At 39.4% G+C, this 18,524-nt stretch overlaps 1 non-coding gene across 1 annotated transcript; it reads left to right on the top strand.

Moving 5' to 3' along the window:
* The first annotated feature begins 17,600 nt into the window (after positions 1-17,600).
* Positions 17,601-17,708, top strand: LOC112774815 (small nucleolar RNA R71). Its single transcript, XR_003189274.1, has one exon. It is a non-coding gene; the product is annotated as a small nucleolar RNA R71 (small nucleolar RNA).
* The last annotated feature ends 816 nt before the right edge of the window (positions 17,709-18,524 follow it).

An 18,524-nucleotide genomic window follows, 5' to 3' on the forward strand; every position in this document is an offset into this window, starting at 1 on the left:
CCGTCTTCGGTGGCCAGCCTGAAAGAAGATAAAAAGAAGAACAGTAATACCCAGAAGTAAAGATAAGAAAATAAATGAAGTATGGGTGGGTTAATGCTAAATGATAAGGGTCTCAATTACATGGAAGCTTCAACATGTACGTGAGAAAATAATAGAAGCCATGGCATACCAGTGGTGCAGAATTTGCAACAAAGGAGAGGAGAATGTGAGTAATGCAAGATAGTATAAGTTCATATCAATGCAAGAGAAGTACAAGTATCATAAAAGATTAGCATTGATTTAAAAAATGTTACCCAATCAGAATAAAACAAGTCATAAGCACTAAGATAATACCAGAAAAGATATAACAGTTGAATAAGAACATTTGAACACCAATGGTAAAATAATAAATTTAGAAAAGAAAATAAAAATATACAAAATTAAAATGCAATGAATGAAATATGCAAATAAATTAAGTAAAATAAAAAGAAAGATAAGAAGAATGAGAAGTGAAAGAAATAAAGTAAGAAAGAAAGAAGAAAAGATAGAAGAAATTAGGATTAGAAAAGAAAAGATAAGACAATTGGCGCTGATATGGAGAAGTTGTGCGGCGCAGGCGACGCGGTCGCGTGGGTGACGCGGTCACGTGGTGCGCGATAAGGTTGGGTGACGCGGACGCGTGGGGTACGCGATCGCGTGACTCGATTTGTGCTAGTGGCGCGAGTGCAGCCTCGCGGTCGCACAACTCTCTGTTCAAAACTTAGTATTGCCAAAATCCAGGGTGACGCGGTCGCGTGGTCAACGCGATCGCGTGAATGGCCGTTTTCTTACAATGACGCGGCCGCATGGGGCACGCGGTCGCGTGGTAGGGCTTGGGCTTCCAGCATGAGTCCAGCCCAATTCCAGCTCAACTTTCGGCCATACACCTTTTTACGTCAATTTACAGGGCCACACGGTCGCGTGGGGGACGCGGACGTGTGGGAGGCTCTTTTGCCACATGACGCGGTCGCGTCAGCGACGCGGTCGCGTGGGGTCAAATTATGCTAAAGGTGCGCCTCCAGCCATGCTTTCGCGTGACTTTCTGTTCGTTTTCTTTTCTTCCCATTGCACTTGTGACGCGGATGCGTCAGCGACGTTGCCGCGTCGCGTGCGTGCTTTTTTTTTTTGTTATAATCTAAAAAAAGAAAAATGCGAATGCAGTGTTAATATGAATGTGATGCAAAATTCCAGGTTCAATACAATAAAATAAAAATAAAATAAAACTTAAAAACAAATAAAACTAAATAAAATGAAAATGGAACGATCATACCATGGTGGGTTGTCTCCCACCTAGCACTTTTAGTTATTGTCCTTAAGTTGGACATTTGGAGAGTCCTTTGTTATGGTGGCTTGTGCTTGAACTCATCCAGGAATCTCCACCAATGTTTGTGATTCCAATGGCCTCCGGGGTCCCAAATTAGAAGTAGAAAGCCTTCAAGTAAGTTAAAGCAAGTGACAAGGCCCCAAGAGTGTTGATTGTTGGAATGAATTCCGGGGTCCCAAACCTTGCTTTTGCACCCGCTTTCAAGTTGATTATCATGATTCCATCCGGGTGGTTCAGCTTTAGAATTCTCACTGAAGCGTCCAAACAACTTCCTAGACCCATTCAATTGAGCTTTACACCAACCATTGCGTTTAAACTTAAAGCTTCCAACCATAATGAACCTTGCAGGACAATTCTTACCACTGACCATCTTCCTCTTACTCTTAATGTCATAAAGAGCTCTAAGTTGACTATCCGTCTCCAGTAGCCCATATTCAAGTGGGATTAGAAAGCTAAGGGATATGAATTTTACCCACTTGAACGTTGTGAAGGATGATGGCAACTTAGGGAGAGGTATTTTTAATGATTTTGCAAGCTCCACTCCCTTGTGCTCTTCTCTGACAACTTCCACCTCTTTGCAAGTTTCTTCAATATCAACCTCTTCCTCTTGGTAGCTTTCTTCCAATTCAATCTCTTTTTCATTGCTCACCAAGGGCATGGGAGGTTGTGCTTCTTCTTCTTGAATCTCCATCTCTTGACCAACCTCTTCCAAGTCTTCAACCATGATATGCCTTGGAGGTTGTACACCCTCTTCAGTATCAAATGCAACCGTCTTGGAAGGAGGCTCTATGTCTTGACTTTCCTATAGAGGTTCAGCATCTCCTAAGTCTTCAACCACTTCTTCCTCTGCAACTATTATGGCTTCCTCCACTTGTTCCAATACAAAGCCATGTTCCTCATTGTCCACCGAAGTTTCTAGTGTCTCCTTTATGCTTTGCTCTTCTCTTGATTCTCCACATGTAGCCATGGGAGTTCTTTGAGTGCTCAGATATTAGGAAGCTATTATATTTACGAACTCGCCTAAGGCGGCCGTGAAATTTAGCACACTCTTATTCATCCTTTCTTGCCTTTGAAGAATAACACGAAGTCTGTCATCCATTGGAGGTTGGGGTGGATATGAAGATTCATTGGTTGGGAGAGAGGGTTCATAATAGGAAGGTGGTTCATCTTGATAATGATATGGAGATGGTGAATATTGAGGTGGTGGTTCATGAGAGTAGTTGTGTTGGAATGGTAGTGGTTTTATGTATGGTTCATTTGGCTCATAAGGTGGTTGGTATGGTGGATACGGGTTACGGTCATATGGAGGTGTTTGGTGGTAAGGGGCTTGTGAGTATGGTGGTCCAAAGTCATGTTGAGGAAAGGGTTCATAGGCATATGGTGGTGGTTGTTGATAGTCCATTGGAGGTGGTTGTTGCCATGAGGGTTGATCAAATCCTTGTGGCTCCTCCCATCTTTGATTGTTCCAACCTTGATGCCTGTTCTCATTGTAATTTCTTCTTCCTGCAACATAATAGTAACCAGACTCATAGCCAAGGGGGTGAGAGTTCATAGTATCAAATAAAAATTAAAAATAAAAATAAAAACAATTTTAAATTAAAAGGTTATTTTTGAAAATTAAATTTTGAAATTTGAAATTTGAAAATTTTTAAAATTTGAATTTTGAAATTTGAATTTTAAATTTTTGAAATTTGAATTTTGAATTTTGAGATTTGAAATTTGAAAAAATTTTTAAAATTGAATTTTGAAAATTTTTAAATTTGAATTTTTGAAATTTGATTTTTAAATTTTGGATTTTTTTTAATTTAATAAGGAAAGAGAAAAACAATAAAATGACAACAAACTTAAAAATTTTTAGATCAAAAACAAAGAAAACAACTAAGAACAACTTGAAGGTCAAGATGAACACGAAGAACAACTTGAAGATCAAGATGAACACCAAGAAAAAAAATTTTTGAAAAATTTTTTTATATTTAAATAAAAACCAATAACCTCTTAATTTATGAAAAAGCAAAAATAAAAACAAATGAACAAGTAAAAAGCAAATATTTACAATAACCAATAATAAGGCACACGTTTGCAATTCCCCGGTAATGGCGCCATTTTGAAGAGAGAACTTTTGCATGGTCTAGAAATTTGCGGATAAATCCTCGTTGCAAGTATAGTTTCTAAACCTTCAAAAGTCCTTTCACACAAACGTTTTGGTTGTCACAAGTAACAAACCCCTTTAAAATTGATAACCGAAGTATTTAAACCTCGGGTCGTCTTCTCAAGGAATTGCAGGGAGGTATGTTCTTATTATTGGTTATGAGTTTGTAAATTGGGGGTTTTGAAAGTAAGGAAGCAGTATGTTGAACAAAAAGAATAAAATAAAATAGTAATAATAAAATAAACTCTTGGTAAGGTATTAGAAATTAGAGGTCCTATCCTAGCTATCCTTATCAATGATGATGAAAATTGAATCTTAATTCCACTTTGTTAACCTTTACTAAGGCAAAGGAAGGTATGGTTTGATCTTCGGATCCTATTTATTTCCTAAGAAAAGATTGGGATCATTGAAGTTCAATTTAATTAACAAAGATAACAATTATCAATCATGTTTGAGTTTGATAACTCCTGAGTTACTGATTTCTTAACCAAGACCAAAAAGGAGAAAAGTAAATCTATTGGAATAAAAATGTCTTTAGATGGGAATAACAATAATGTAAATAAAAGAAAGCAATAATAAACTGAAATACCTCAATTAGCACTAATAAAGATATCAAATGTAACATGGAAGAGTTCATAAATTAAATTAGAAAAATAAATAAAAAGAACATTGAACCTGGGATTGAGAGTCACTCCTAAAACTAAGAGAAATTCTAAATCCAAATCCTAAGAGAGAGGAGAGAACTTCTCTCTCTAAAAACTACATCTAAATCCTAATAATTGTGAATGTGAAAGCTTTTTTTGTATGGATGCATTCTCCCACTTTATAGCCTCTAATCTGTGTTTTCTGGGCCACAAACTGGGTCGAAAACAGCCCAGAAATTGCTGGAGAAGAAATCTGCCACGCTGGTTTTTCGCCACTGCGATGCGTCCGCGTGGATCACGCGACCGCGTCGCCTAGCGTCAGAACAACTATGGCATATTATATATCAAAATCAAAGCTCCAGACGTTAGCTTTCCAACGCAACTGGAACCGCGTCGTTTGGACCTCTGTAGCTCAAGTTATGACTGTTTTAGTGCGAGAGGGTCAGGCTGACAGCTTTGCAGTTCCTTCAACTTCTTGTTTTCCTTCCACTTTTGCATGCTTCCTTTCCATCCTCCAAGCCATTCCTGCCCTATAATCTCTGAAAACACTTAACACACATATCAAGGCATCTAATGGTAATAAGAGAGGATTAATAATTAGCAATTTAAAGGCCAAAGAAGCATGTTTTCAATCATAGCACATAATTAGGAAGGCAAATGTAAAACCATGCAAATAGTATGAATAAGTGGGTAAAGAATTGATAAAATCCACTTAATTGAGTACAAGATAAACCATAAAATAGTGCTTTATCAGTGGGTATGAGGGTTCATTGGTTGGGAGAGAGGGTTCATAATAAGAATATGGTGGTTCCTGGGAGTAATTGGATTGGGATTGTGGTGGATAAGGGTCATACGGTGGTGAATGGTGAAAAGGAACTTGTGAGTGTGGTGGTCCAAAGCTACGTTGAGAGGGTGGTCTATAAGCACAGGGTGGGGCTTGTCAGTAATTACAAGGGGGTCCACTATATCTATCAGTTTGGTATGCATTGTAGAGTGGTTCTTGCCCATGATATCTTGGAGGGTGTTGTTGCCTAAAGGGTTGATCAAGGCCTCTTGGCTCCATCCATCCTTGATTGCTTAGACCTTGATGCATATTCCTGTTATAGCTTCCACTCCTTTCAACAGATTTAGAACAAAACTCAAAGCGAGAGGGGTGAGAATTCATAGTAGCTAATAGAAATAAAAGGGAAAAAACAAAAACAAATAAACAAGTAAAAGGAAAAAAATATTTACAATAACCAATAATAAGGCACACGTTTGTAATTCCCCAGCAACGGCGCCATTTTGAAGAACAGATGCTTGACGGTTTAGAATTCAGAATAAATTCCCGTTGCAAGTATAGCTTCTAAACCAAGCAATCATCCTTTCTTACAAACGTTTTGGTTGTCACAAGTAACAAACCCAATAAAATTTATAAACCGAAGTATTCAAACCTCGGGTCATCTTCTCAAGGAATTGCAGGGAGGTGTTCTTATTATTAGTTATGGAAAACAGTGTTTTTGGGTTTTGAAGGGTTCGAACAAGGAAAATAAATTGCAGGAATTAATAAATTAATATCTAATAAAATTCTTGGAAAGGTATGAAAATTTGGAAGTCCTATCCTAGTTATTCTTATGAGAATTAAAGTTAATCCCACTTAGTTAACCCTTACGAAAGCAAGGGAAAGTCAAGTGGACTAATTAGTTAGATTCCCAAGTCCTAGCCAACTCCTAAGAAAAGACTAGAGTTAGTGGAATTCAATTCAATTAGCAGACATAACAATCAATCACGATAAGTTTGATAACTCAAGAGCCTCCAGTTAATCAATTAAAGCCAAGAATATAAAAAGCTAAATAAGAATCATAAATCTGAAATACCTCAATTGCATTAATAAGAGAAAATCAATCTAAACATAAAGAGTTCATAAGCCAATTTGGCAACATAAGTAATTAAAGAAAAGCATTGAAGTATCTGAAAGTAAAAGATAAATATAAAGTAAAAGGAATATTGAACCTGAAGGGAAGTTGAAATTCTAAATCCTTTAAGAGGAATCCTAATCCTAAAACCTAAGAGAGAGGAGAGAACCTCTCTCTCTAAAAACTACATCTAAATTATGAAAAGCGAATAATTGGAGACCTTCCTTTGAATGGATGCATTCCCCCACTTTATAACCTCTAATCTGTGTTTTCTGGACTTGGATCTGGGCCAAAAAGGGTTTCAGAAATCACTGGGGGCGTTTTCTGCAGTTTCTGGTGCGTGGCGTCTGTCACGTGCCAGCGTGGGTCACGCGGTCGCGTCATCTGGGAGTTTTCCTTATCATGCGTTCGCTTCGGTCACGCGTACGCGTCATTTGCGCTCTGCTCAAGGCACGCGTCTGCGACAGTTACGCGTTCGCGTCGCTGCCTTTTGCGCTGGGCATGCGGCCGCGTCGTCCATGCGTTTGCGTCGTTGCCCTTTTCTTCAAAACTCCATTTTTGTGCTTTCCTTCCATTTTTGTATGTTTCCTTTCCATCCTTTAAGTCATTCCTGCCCTATAAAGCCTGAAAGCACTCAACACCCAGATCACGGCATCGAATGGTAATAAAGGGTAATTAAAATTGATAATTTTTAAGCATAGGAAACATATTTTTCACATACATCACATAATAAGGAAGGGAAAGTAAAACCATGCAATTTACATGAATAAGTGACTGAAGGATTGAATAAATCACCTAAATTGAGCACAAAACACATCATAAAATATGGGTTTATCATCGGTCAATGTATGCTTCACTCTCTTGGGCTCCTCTTTGATGATCTCCACCTCTTGACAAGCTTCACTAACATTAACCTCTTCCTCAAGTCCAATGGGAGAGGATTCAATTGTAGATAAAAACTCATCAATTATTGAATCCATCTCATGCTCAATCTCCTCAAAGTCTTTAACCATGATATGCCCTTGGAGGTTGTACATCCTCCTCAACATCAAATTCAAACATCTTGGAAGGAGGCTCTATGACTTGAGATTCCCATGGAGGTTCTGTATCTCCTAAATCTTCAACTACTTCTTCCTCTTCAACAATTACGGCTTCCTCCAATTGTTCCAATACAAATCCACATTCCTGACTTTCCACCGGCGTTCCTAGTCTCTCCTCCATGCTACGTTCTTTATTAGATTCTCCATATGTAGCCATGGGAGTGCCTTGAGTGTTGACGTGCAGTGAAGCTAAATTATCTATTGGAGAATGCTAGTGTAGTTCTTTGCATCTCTCTTTGCTCTTGAAAAAGAACACCAAGGGTGTCATCCATTGGAGAGTGGAGTGGATATGAGGGTTCATTACTTGGGAGAAAAGGTTCATGATAAGAGGGTGGTCCATCATGATAAGGATATGGCGTTTCAACACTCTCCATCTTTTCCACTTGTTGTACAACACACTTCAGTCCCTTGTTCTCAAGTCGAGATTCGTTAGCCATGAGAGCTTCGTGTGCTTTTCGGCTTTCCTCTTGCTCCATTTGATAGATGGTTGCTTGAAGTCGATCCATTGCTTCCTTAAAATGATCCTGTGGCTCTTGTTCCACTTGGCTAACATAATTAGGATCATATTGTGGTTGAAATCTTGCATACATTGGAGATAGTGGATATTGAGGTGGTGGTGCTTGGGAGTAATTGTGTTGGAATGTGGGTGGTTCTATATATGGTTCATATGGCTCATAAGGTGGTTGGTATGGTGGATATGTGTTAGGGTCATAAGGAAGTGTTTGATTGTAGGTGGCTTGTGAGTATGGTGGTTCAAGGCTATGTTGAGGAGGGGGTTCATAGGCATATGGTGGGGCTTGTTGGTAACTACAAGGGGCCCACCATAGCTATTGGATTGATATGCATCCTGGAATGGCTCTTGCTCATAGTACGCTGGTAGAGGTTGTTGCCAAGAGGGTTGTCCATAAGCTTGAGGCTCCTCCCACCATTGATGGTTCCATCCTTGATCCATATCCTCATTGTAGCTTTCATTCTCTACAATATAGTTGTAACCACTCTCATAGCCAAAGGGATGAGAATTCATAGTAGCAAATAAAAATAAAAACTAATAAAAATAAGTAACAAAGTCCTAAAACTAACAAAAACTAACAAACAAACAAGCAAAATATATACAATAACCAACAATAAGGCACACGTTTGTAATTCCACGCCAACGGCACCAAAAACTTGACGGAGAAAAAATGTCGGTAAAGATTTTTCACAAAAATTATCGCATTGCAAGTATAGTTCTAAACCGACAATTAGACCTCTATCAACGTTTAGATTGTTTGTCACAAATACAAACCCAATAAAATTAACCGAAGTATTTAAACCTCGGGTCGTCTCTCAAGGAATTGCAGGGAAGTATATTTATTATTGGTTATAGAAAAGTATTTTTGGGGTTTTGGGATAAGAGACAAGAAATGTAAACAACAAGGAAGTAAACTAACAATTAAGAAAAGTCCTAGCAAGGATTTATAATTGGAATTCCTATTCCCATTATCATAGTCACTTGTGATGGTAATTGCCTTTTGCTATCACTTAGTTAACCTCTAACAATTGGAGGAAAGTCAAGTGAGCAAAATCAACTTAAGTTCACAAGTCCTAATCAAATACTAGAGTTAGTGAAGTTCAAGCCAACTAGCAACTTTCAATCACCAACCAACAAGAGACTTTGACAATTCAAGAGTCTCTAAATTATTCAATCCAAGCTAAGAATATAAAAAGCTAATTTAAAATCCAACCAAACATTTTATCAAATACTTGGTAGGTACAAAATAAAAGCATAGAAAAGTAATAAGAGAATGTAAAATCTAAGACCAACATTTGCAAGGAATCAATAAGAATAAATGAGGAAAAAAGCAATCATAAACATGAAGATATAACTTGCATTAATATGGATTAAAGGGAACAAGAAGAATTCATAAACTAAATGGGCGACATAAAGGAATCAATGATAGAAGTAGATAACTAAAGTACTAGAACAAATAAAAGTAGAAGAAAACTAAATTAAAGCAAGGTAGAATTCTAAAATTGAGAAGAAACAAGACTAAAAACCCTTCTAGAAAACTACATCTAAAACCTAACTAATGTCAATGAATGTGTGAATGATTGATTCATCTTCCAGCTCCACTCTGCAGCCTCTAATCAGTATTTTAGGCCTGAAACTGGGTCTAAAGAAGCCCAAAAATCACCCACAGCATTTTCTGATATTTGCAGCACGTGACGCTTTGTCACGCGTACGCGTCATCCACGCGTACGCGTTGCTCATGCTTGCGCGTCGCTACCAGATTCTGAAATACTCCATTTCTTGTGTTTCTTCCACTTTTGCATGCTTCCTTTCCATCCTCTAAGCCATTTCTGCCCTGGAAAAATTAACAAATTTAAGGCCAAAGAAGCATGTTTTCAATCATAGCACAAAATTAGGAAGAAAAATATAAAACATGCAAATTGTATGAATAAGTGTGTGAATAATGGATAAAATCCACTCAATTCAATACAAAATAAACCATAAAATAGCGGTTTATCAAATACCCTGGCTGGTGTTCAACTTTGACACTCCATCCAGAGTATTCTATTTTCACTGCTGTGAAATTCTGTCTCTTGACTGATGCACACGATCATGACTCTGACAACTGACAGGAATTCATCCAGAGTGCTCTATCTTTGCATTCTCAAATGCATCTAAGCAGAATTCATCCAACTCATTTAGCTGGAGCAACCATTTTTCTCCTGCTGCTTTAGCATCGAGGTTGAGGAATCTAGTGGTCCAATAGGTCTTGTGTTCTAGTTTCACTGGCAAATGACAGGACTTCCCATATACTAACTGATATGGTGAAGTTCTAATGGGGGTTTTAAAAGCTATTCTGTATGCCCACAGGGCATCATCAAGCTTTCTAGCCCAATCCTTTCTAGAGGCACTTACTGTCCTTTCGCTTTAGTTCTCTATTTGAGACTTCAGCTTGTCCATTGGTTTGGAGATGATACGGTGTTGCTACTTTATGGCAAATTTCGTAACGGCTTAAGACAGAATTCAGCTGTCTGTTGCAGAAATGAGTTCCTCCATCACTGATTAGTGTCCTAGGGACACCAAATCTACTGAAGATGTTCTTTTGGAGAAACTTCATTACTACTCTGGTGTCTTTGGTCTATTGCTTCAACGCATTTAGACACATAATCTACTGCCACAAGGATGTACGTGTTTGAGTATGAAGGCGGGAATGGTCCCACGAAATCTATGCCCCATATGTCAAACAACTCAATCTTTAGGATTCCTTGCCGAGGCATGCTGTGACCATGAGGAAGGTTGCCAGCTCTTTGGCAACTATCACAGTTACGGACGAACTCTCTAGAATCCTTAAAGAGAGTAGGCCAGTAAAAGCCACTTTGGAGTACCATAGTGGCTGTCCGCTCATCTCCAAAGTGTCCTCCATAGTCAGAGCCATGGCAATGCCATAGAATTCTCTGTGTCTTTTCTTCAGACACACAGCATCGGATTATTCCATCCGAGCATCTCTTAAAGAGAGATATGACTCATCCCATAGGTAATATTTTGCATCATGCATGAGTTTCTGGGCTTTCTGCCTGGTAAACTCCTTGGGAATGAACTGTATAGCCCTGTAGTTCGCAATGTCTGCAAACCAAGATACTGTCCAGATGGCATAGAGTTGCTCATCTAGAAAGGATTCGGATATGTCAGTGGAGAGGGAAGAAGTCCCTGCTACTGGCTCAATCTGGAACAAGTGATCAGCCACCTGATTTTTTGTTCCTTTTCTGTCTCTAATTTCTATATCAAACTCTTGCAGGTGTAATACTGGTGCACGGAATTGTGATCTCAGACAACGGCGCCAGAAACTCTGTACGCACGTCTTAATAAATCGTTTTTCATTCACAACTTCGATACAACTAACTAGCAAGTGCACTGGGTCGTCCAAGTAATAAACCTTACGTGAGTAAGGGTCGATCCCATGGAGATTGTTGGTATGAAGCAAGCTATGGTCACCTTGTAAATCTCAGTCAGGCGGATATAAAATAGTTACGGAGTTTTCGAACATAAATAATAAATAGATAGAAAATAAGGATAGAAACACTAATGTATGTCATTGGTGAGAATTTCAGATAAGTGTATCGAGATGCTTTCGTTCCTCTGAACCTCTGCTTTTCTGCTGTCTTCATCCAATCAGTCTTACTCCTTTCCATGGCTGGCTTTATGTAAGGACATCACCGTTGTCAATGGCTACTTTTTATCCTCTCTGGAAAATGGTCTGATACACTATCACTGCATGGCTAATCGTCTGGAGGCATCACCCTTGTTAATGGCTGCATCCCATCCTCTTGTGAAAATGGTCCAAATGCTCTGTCACAGCACGGCTAATCATCTGAGGTTCTCGATCATACTGGAATAGGATTCACCCTCCTTTTGCGTCTGTCACTATGCCCAGCACTCACGAGTTTGAAGTTCGTCACAGTCATTCAATCCCAGAGTCCTACTCGGAATACCACAGACAAGGTTTAGACTTTCCGGACTCTCATGAATGCCGCCATCAATCTAGCTTATACCACGAAGATTCTGATTAAGAGATCCAAGAGATACTCATTCAATCTAAGGTGGAACGGAAGTGGTTGTCAGGCACGCGTTCGTGGGGGAATGATGATGATTGTCACGTTCATCACATTCAGGTTGAAGTGCGAATGAATATCTTAGAAGCGGAATAAGTTGAATTGAATAGAAAAACAGTAGTACTTTGCATTAATCTTTGAAGAACAGCAGAGCTCCACACCTTAATCTATGGAGTGCAGAAACTCTACCGTATGAAAATACATAAGTGATAATGGTTCAGGCATGGCCGAATGGCCAGCCCCCATGAAAGTCTAAGATAGCATAAAACTGATCAAAGATGTCTAATACAATAGTAAAAAGTCCTATTTATAATAAACTAGTTACTAGGGTTTACAGAAGTAAGTAATTGATGCATAAATCCACTTCTGGGGCCCACTTGGTGTGTGCTTGGGCTGAGCTTGAATGTTACACGTGTAGAGGTCAATCTTGGAGTTGAACGCCAGTTTGTAACGTATTTCTGGCGTTCAATTCTGGCTTGTGACGTGTTTCTGGCGTTTAACTCCAGACAGCAGCGTAGAATTGGCGTTCAACGCCCTTTTACGTCATCTAAACTCGGCCAAAGTATGGACTATTATATATTTCTGGAAAGCCCTGGATGTCTACTTTCCAACGCAATTGGAAGCGCGCCATTTTGAGTTCTGTAGCTCTAGAAAATATACTTTGAGTGCAGGGAGGTCAGAATCCAACAGCATCAGCAGTCCTTCTTCAACCTCTGAATCTGATTTTTGCTCAAGTCCCTCAATTTCAGCCAGAAAATACCTGAAATCACAGAAAAAAACACAAACTCATAGTAAAGTCCAAAAATGTGAATTTAACATAAAAACTAATAAAAATATCCCTAAAAGTAACTAGATCCTACTAAAAATATACTAAAAACAATGCCAAAAAGCGTATAAATTATCCGCTCATCACAACACCAAACTTAAATTGTTGCTTGTCCCCAAGCAACTGAAAATCAAATAGGATAAAAAGAAGAGAATATACTATAAATACCAAACTATCAATGAAACATAGCTCTAATTAAATGAGCGGGACTTGTAGCTTTTTGCCTCTTGAATAGTTTTGGCATCTCACTTTATCCATTGAAGTTCAGAATGATTGGCATCTATAGGAACTCAGAGTTCAGATAGTGTTATTGATTCTCCTAGTTCAGTATGATGATTCTTGAACACAGCTATTTTATGAGTCTTGGCCGTGGCCCTAAGCACTTTGTTTTCCAGTATTACCACCGGATACATAAATGCCACAGACACATAATTGGGTGAACCTTTTCAGATTGTGACTTAGCTTTGCTAAAGTCCCCAATTAGAGGTGTCCAGGGTTCTTAAGCACACTCTTCTTTTGCTTTGGACCTTGACTTTAACCGCTCAGTCTCAAGTTTTCACTTGACACCTTCACGCCACAAGCACATGGTTAGGGACAGCTTGGTTTAGCCGCTTAGGCCAGAATTTTATTCCTTTAGGCCCTCCTGCCACTGATGCTCAAAGCCTTGGAATCCTTTTTATTTACCCTTGCCTTTTGGTTTTAAGGGTTATTGGCTTTTTGCTCTTGCCTCTTGGTTTTAAGAGCTTTTAGCTTTTTCTGCTTGCTTTTTCTCTTTTTTTTTTCTTTCTATTTTTTCGCTATTTTTTTTCTGCAAGCTTTGTTCTTTGCTGCTTTTTCTTGCTTCAAGAATCATTTTTATGATTTTTCAGATTATCAAATAACATATCTCCTTATCATCATTCTTTCAAGAGCCAACATATTTAACATTCTTAAACAACAACTTCAAAAGACATATGCACTGTTCAAGCATTCATTCAGAAAACAAGAAGCATTGTCACCACATCAATATAATTAAACTAAGTTCAAGGATAAATTCGAAATTCATGTACTTCTTGTTCTTTTGAATTAAAACAGTTTTCATTTAAGAGAGGTGATGGATTCATAGGACATTCATAACTTTAAGACAAAGTTACTAAATACTAATGATCATGTAATGAAGACACAAACATGGATAAGCACTTAACATAGAGAAAACGAAAAACAGAGAATGTAAGAACAAGGAATGAGTCCACCTTAGTGATGGTGGCGTTTCCTTCTTGAGGAACCAATGATGTCCTTGAGCTCTTCTATGTCTCTTCCTTGTCTTTGTTGCTCCTCCCTCATTACTTTTTGATCTTCTCTTATTTCATGAAGGATGATGGAGTGTTCTTGATGTTCCACCCTTAATTGTCCCATGTTAGAACTTAATTCTCCTAGGGAGGTATTGATTTTCTCCCAAGAGTTTTGTGGAGAAAAATGCATTTGAGGCATCTCCGGGATCTCATGGTGATGAGCTTCATGCGTCTCTTGAGATCCATGAATGGGCTCTCTTGCTTGCTCCATCCTTTTCTTAGTGATGGGCTTCTCTTCCTCAATGGGAATGTCTCCTTCTATGAAAGCTCCAGCTGAGTAACATAGATGGCAAATAAGATGATGAAAAGCTAGCCTTGCCCCAGGAGAGGGCTTTTCGGCTATTTTGTAGAGTTCAAGGGAGATGACTTCATGAACTTCTACTTCTTCTCCAATCATGATGCTATGGATCATGATGGCCCGATCCACAGTAACTTCAGATCGATTGCTAGTGGGGATGATGGAGCGTTGGATGAATTCCAACCATCCTCTAGCCACAGGCTTGAGGTCCAGTCTTCTTAATTGAACCGGCTTGCCTTTGGAGTCAATCTTCCATTGAGCTCCTTCCACACATATGTCCATGAGGACTTGGTCCAACCTTTGATTAAAGTTGACCCTTCTAGTGTAGGGGCGTGCATCTCCTTGCATCATAGGCAAGTTAAACGCCAACCTCACATTTTCCGGACTAAAATCTAAGTATTTCCCCCGAACCATTGTAATATAATTCCTTGGGTTTGGGTTCTTACTTTGATCATGGTTCCTAGTGATCCATGCATTGGCATAGAACTCTTGAACCATTAGGATGCCGACTTGTTGGATGGGGTTTGTTAGAACTTCCCAACCTCTTCTTTGGATTTTATGTCGGATCTCCGGATACTCATTCTTCTTGAGCTTGAAAGGGACCTCGGGGATCACCTTCTTCTTGACCACAACATCATAGAAGTGGTCTTGATGAGCTTTGGAGATGAATCTTTCCATCTCCCATGACTCGGAGGTGACAGCTTTTGTCTTCCCTTTCCCTTTTCTAGAGGATTCTTCGGTCTTGGGTGCCATCAATGGTAATGGAAAAACAAAAAGCTTATGTTTTTACCACACCAAACTTAGAATATTGCTCGCCCTCGAGCAAGAGAAGAAATAATAGATGAAGAAGAAGAAGAAAATATGGAAGAGAGGGGGGAGGGGTGTATTCGGCCAAGAAGGGGAAGAGAGGGTTGTGTTGTGTGAAAATGAAGAAGAATGGAGGGCTTTATATAGGGAAGGGAGGGGGGTAAGGTTCGGCCATAAGGGTGGGTTTTGGGTGGTAAATTGATTTTGAATTTTGAAGGTAGGTGGGGTTTATGAGGTAGGTTTATGGGGAAGAGTGGATGGATGTGAGTGGTGAAGTGGTTATAGGGAAGAGAGATTGAGGTGATTGGTAAAAAGTTTTGGGGAAGAGTGTTTATGGGATTGTGTGAAAGAGGGGTGAGAAGAAGTGAGTGGAGGTAGGTGGGGATCCTGTGGGGTCCACAGATCCTAAGGTGATCCTGTGGGGTCCACAGATCCTGAGGTGTTCAAGAATTTACAACCTTGCACCAAATTAGGCATGCAAAATGCCCTTGCACACAACTCTGGGCGTTCAGCGCCAGATTGGTGCTTGTTCTGGGCGTTGAACGCCCATTTGTTGCCCATTTCTGGCGTTGAACGCCAGAACCATGCTTGTTCTGGGTGTTCAGCGCCAGCTCTTCTCCAGGGTGCAATTCTGGCGTTCAAACGCCCAGATGCTGCCCATTTTGGGCGTTCAGCACCAGAACCATGTTCTGTTCTGGCGTTGAACGCCAGCCAGATGCTTCTTACTGGCGTTTAAACGCCAGTAAGGTCTTCCTCTAGGGTGTGATTTTTCTGCTGCTGTTTTTGATTCCGTTTTCAATTTTTATATTTATTTTGTGACTCCACATGATCATGAACCTAATAAAACATAAAAGAACAAGAAAAATAAAATTAGATAAATAAAAATTGGGTTGCCTCCCAACAAGCGCTTCTTTAATGTCAATAGCTTGACAGTGGGCTCTCATGGAGCCTCACATATGTTCAGAGCATTGTTGAGACTTCCCAACACCAAACTTAGAGTTTGGATATGGGAGTTCAACACCAAACTTAGTGTTTGACTGTGGGGGCTCTGGTTGACTCTGTTTTGAGAGAAGCTTACTATGCCTCTTTTCCATGTTTACAGAAGGGTAACTTTGAGTTGTAAACACAAGGGAGTTCTCATTCAATTGAAGGACTAATTCACCTCTGTCAACATCAATCACAGCTCTTGCTGTGGCTAGGAAAGGTCTTCTAAGGATGATGGATTCATCCTCATCCTTCCCAGTATCAAGGATTATGAAATTAGCAGGGATGTAAAGGCATTCAACCTTTACTAACACGTCCTCTACTTGTCCATAAGCCTGTTTTCTTGAATTGTCTGCCATCTCTAATGAGATTTTAGTAGCTTGCACCCCAAAGATTCCCAGTTTCTCTATTACAGAGAAGGGCATGAGGTTTATCCCTGAACCAAGGTCACACAGAGCCTTTTCAAAGATCATGTTGCCTATGGTACAAGGTATTACGAACTTTCCAGGATCCTGTTTCTTCTGAGGCAATGTCAGTTGATCCAGATCACTTAGTTCATTGGTGAACAAGGGAGGTTCATCTTCCCAAGTCTCAATACCAAATAATTTGGCATTCAGCTTCATGATTGCACCAAGGTACTTGGTAACTTGCTCTTTAGTAACATCCTCATTCTCTTCAGAAGATGAATGCTCGTCAGAGCTCATGAAGGGCATAAGGAGGTTCAATGGAATCTCTATGGTCTCTAGATGAGTCTCATATTCCTTTGGTTCCTCAAAGGGAAACTCTTTATTGATCACTGGACGTCCCAGGAGGTCTTCCTCACTGGGATTTACGTCCTCCCCTTCCTCTCCAGGTTCGGCCGTGTTGACTATGTCAATGGCCTTGCACTCTCCTTTTGGATTTTCTTCTGTATTGCTTGGGAGAGTACTAGGAGGGATTTCAGTGAACCTTTTACTCAGCTGGCCCACTTGTGCCTCCAAATTTCTAATGGAGGACCTTGTTTCATTCATGAAACTTACAGTGGCCTTAGATAGATCAGAGACTAAGTTTGCTAAATTAGAGGTATTTTGTTCAGAGTTCTCTGTCTGTTGCTGAGTGGATGATGGAAAAGGTTTACTATTGTTAAACCTATTTCTTCCACCATTATTAAAGCCTTGTTGATGCTTTTGTTGATCCTTCCATGAGAGATTTGGGTGATTTCTCCATGAGGGATTATAGGTGTTTCCATAAGGTTCACCCATGTAATTCACCTCTGCTATTGCAGGGTTTTCAAGATCATAAGCTTCTTCTTCAGAAGATGCCTCTTGAGTACTGTTGGATGCAGCTTGCATTCCATTCAGACTCTGAGAAATCATATTGACTTGCTGAGTCAATATTTTATTCTAAGCCAGTATGGCATTCAGAGTATCAATTTTAAGAACTCCCTTCTTCATAGGCGTCCCATTACTCACAGGATTCCTCTCAGAAGTGTACATGAACTAGTTATTAGCAACCATGTCAATGAGTTCTTGAGCTTCTACAGGCGTGTTCTTTAGGTGAATGGATCCACCTGCAGAAGTATCCAATGACATTTTAGCCAATTCAGATAGACCATCATAGAATATATCCAGGATGGTCCATTCTGAAAGCATGTCAGAAGGACACTTTTTGGTCAGTTCTTTGTATCTCTCCCAAGCTTCATAGAGGGATTCACCTTCTTTCTGTCTGAAGGTTTGAACATCCACTCTAAGCTTACTCAGCTTTTGAGGAGGAAAGAACTTGGCTAAGAAAGCCTTGACCAGCTTATCCCAAGAGTTCAGGCTATCTTTGGGTTGAGAGTCCAACCATATTCTAGCTCTATCTCTCACAGCAAAAGGGAAAAGCATGAGCCTGTAGACTTCAGGATCTACTCCATTAGTCTTAACAGTATCACAGATCTGCAAGAATTCAGTTAAGAACTGAAAATGATCTTCAGATGGAAGTCCATGAAACTTGTAGTTCTGCTGCACCAGAGAAACTAATTGAGGTTTCAACTCAAAATTATTTGCTCCAATGGCAGGAATGGAGATGCTTCTTCCATGTAAATTGGAATTAGGTGCAGTAAAGTCACCAAACATCCTCCTTGCATTATTATTATTTTCGGCTGCCATCTCCTCTTCTTGTTCGAAAATTTCTAAAAGGTGCTTGCTGGATTGTTGTAATTTAGCTTCTCTTAGTTTCCTCTTCAGAGTCCTTTCAGGTTGTGGAATTTCTTCAACAAGAACGTTCTTATCCTTGCTCCTGCTCATATGAAAAAGAGGGACAGAAAAATAATAATAGGGATCCTTTTTACCATAGGTATAGAGGTTCGCCTGTGAGAGTAGAAGAAGAAAAGAATGTAATGTAAAGAAAGAAACACAAGGGTAAGGAGAGCAGAGATGTGGGATGAAGAGAGGTGTTAGTAGATGAATAAAAAAATAGAAGGAGATGAGAGAGAAGGAGAATTTTCGAAAATTATTTTTGAAAAAGAGTTAGTGATTTTCGAAAATAGTTTTTGAAAAAGGTTAGTAATTTTTCGAAAATTAAAATCA

Source organism: Arachis hypogaea, chromosome 18 (genome assembly GCF_003086295.3).
Source record: "Arachis hypogaea cultivar Tifrunner chromosome 18, arahy.Tifrunner.gnm2.J5K5, whole genome shotgun sequence".
NCBI classification, from domain to species: domain Eukaryota; kingdom Viridiplantae; phylum Streptophyta; class Magnoliopsida; order Fabales; family Fabaceae; genus Arachis; species Arachis hypogaea.